The sequence below is a fragment of the Etheostoma spectabile genome, chromosome 6, assembly GCF_008692095.1.
Source record: "Etheostoma spectabile isolate EspeVRDwgs_2016 chromosome 6, UIUC_Espe_1.0, whole genome shotgun sequence".
In the NCBI taxonomy this organism is placed as follows: domain Eukaryota; kingdom Metazoa; phylum Chordata; class Actinopteri; order Perciformes; family Percidae; genus Etheostoma; species Etheostoma spectabile.
The window spans coordinates 4,174,633-4,177,191 of record NC_045738.1 but is presented as its reverse complement, the minus strand read 5'-3'; the positions used below and the strand labels follow the sequence as shown (position 1 = coordinate 4,177,191).

At 40.5% G+C, this 2,559-nt stretch overlaps 2 protein-coding genes across 2 annotated transcripts in view; both read left to right on the top strand.

The window, feature by feature from the left end:
• mal2 (mal, T cell differentiation protein 2) overlaps nt 1-2,559 on the top strand; it is an 871,414-nt gene that overhangs the window by 329,550 nt on the left and 539,305 nt on the right. The gene's annotated exons all lie outside the window — the stretch shown is intronic.
• Nucleotides 1-2,559, top strand: part of cdkal1 (CDK5 regulatory subunit associated protein 1-like 1) — a 274,625-nt gene that overhangs the window by 192,412 nt on the left and 79,654 nt on the right. The window lies entirely within an intron of this gene.

The window sequence follows — 2,559 nt, the reverse complement described above, 5'->3', positions numbered from 1 at the left end:
AAAAAAAGGAGAGAGAAACACAGATTGAACACATCACCACTACTGATCTTTTTCCTCAGGTTTCTCAGCTACATAACGTTTTGGCAGAGTCACATTTATCTATTATATAAATGCAAACTAACAACCAGGTTGCTTCTGAACGTGGACATTCTCTATAGCACCTGTGGGGTAACTTTATGCTCATTATATTCGTTATGCTCATCTTTTGCCATTTATAGATGCATAATTCTACATACAAATTTTGGTCAAATGAAGCTCTCATAATTGTATATTTAATTCTGCTTAATGCACAGACCTAACTGCTTATGTATTACTTTTTCAACGTAGGCCCTTAATAGTTGCTTAATTAAATTATTACATACTTTTTAAATTTACATTTAATCATAGGGGGATGTTACTTCTTGTTGACATTCAAAGTATTTTCAAACGAAACAAGACTAGTTTGCCCCTCCCTCCTCCTCATCCTGTCAACTCCCTCTCCCTTCTGTGCTTCCGTGCATTAACCCCCCCAACTCCTTCTTGTCTGTTATTGGCTGGAACACTGTTTTTGTATCTTTTGTGGTGCAGGTTGGCGCAATTTGTTTTTGTTGCCGTTTGTAGACCCTGGGCTGTCTAGAGAGACCGTGTTTTATTACAGTGTGTTCAGAGGACAGGCAGCTAGCGGATAGTGAGGAGATGTTTGCTGTATGCGACAAAAAATGTTGTAGCCTATAGAACGTGTGACATTGCTTAGAGCACCTGTAAGAATGGTTTGAATATGAGAGTTTCTTGTCATTTGACTCTATCGCCTTGTTATATTTATAAGGGGTATTGAGATCATGTAGACAGGAATATACCTCCAAAGGAGTCTTGTCACTAGTGGAGGTGATGATAATGGGATGAAAGAACAGCCTGAAGATTTGGATGGATGTGATGTGGAGCAGGGCTTCTGATGATGGAGAAACCCTGGATACTGGGAATGATTAGAACTGGAGGTGAATGTGGTTGGATAAGGGTCGCATCGATTTTGCCTGTAATGACAACTGACAGCAGCTGAGAGGAGAACAGATTTAAAGTTTAAATGCAACAATGTGATTGGCATGTGGAGATGGCAATGGCAAAATCTGCCCAAAGTCAGGTGATTAGGTTGGGAGAGAGAAAAAAAGAGAGAGAATTAGAAGCATAGAAGTCTTCCTAAAAGGACTTGCTTACAAAAACATTTCTATGCAATACAATACACTACAATATACTGTTCTCACATTATTGAATCTTGACCCAGGCATTTATACTACTAATTCCTTACATACTTCTACTTAATCCTGAAATGTTTTTCTATGACCCTTTTTCCTTTACTTTGACCCCTCTACATTATGCTGAACCCTATACCATGTGTTTGATTTCTGCTTGCATTTTCCCTCTCACACTTTACCATCAAAGTGTTGACACATCTCTTTCAAGTGGAGCGTCTTCATAAGGCATTCTCTTTCTCCCCTCGTCCCTCCTATCTCTCTTCGTTCTCTGAGGAGAAGCTGAGTGTGTCTTAGAGGGATCAATCCCCAGACAACCACATCACTTCGTCTTATGTCTTTGCCCCTCTGCTTTTTTTCTCCCCCATCTGTCTCATCCGACTTCTATTGTCAGCGGTTGGATGTCAGCACACATCTATACAAGACTTCATTCCACAAGCAGCTCTTTGATTGCCAGAATGTAGCATATTGCTTGTTCCCTTGGAAAACGTATTGCCAAATCAGCCTTTTTGTTCATATCTTTAACTGCCTAGAACAAGATCAAACATTACATTGTCATTTATCCTGCATTTTTAAAAGCCATTTTCACTGGTCATCTTAAGTGTTTTAATTGAAGGCAGGTTACACTACCCCAAAAGCAATAAATAACTTATGGGCTCTGAAAAAGGAGGAAAAAGGATCTGTCATCTGAAAAGAACCAAGGAAATGCTTCCTTGCCCCGGTGCGTGTATTGTACTTCTCCCATTTATGATCCTGAGCTCACTGTGCACCGTTGTTGCATTGTTAACAGTTGTCATGTTTGTTTTGAACATTCTGTTCTATAATATTAGGTGTTAGCTTACCGGTGAATGAGGCACGAAGTAAAATTTCTGCACTCTGCTCTGAAGCGGGGGTGCACATGCACGTCTGCGTGTGGGTCGGAGCCCCCAAGGGCAAGGGGAGGGTTAAACAGAGACCAGATGAGGTGCTACTTTCTAATCTTCCATCTTAACATTACCATCTCTGCCTTTATTTGTGAGTATATTTTTGCTTGGCAGCAAATAGTAAATATTGAGATAAAAAGAGTCAGAATTATTAAATATAAGGTACCTGTAACCAGTAAACCTGCTTCTGTGATTAAAGCTGCCCACAACATTACATCATCAGTCACATTGCACCTGTTCCTATACACACTAACACACACACACAGAGCCATGTAGGGTCAGTCATTAATAAAGTGCACCAGATGGTTTGTCTGGAACACAACTGTGTTGAAAAGCCACAAGAGGGATGGATGTAGAAGTAGATGGAGTAGTACGCAGAGACAGAAGGAGGCCTGAAAGAGACAGGGGGG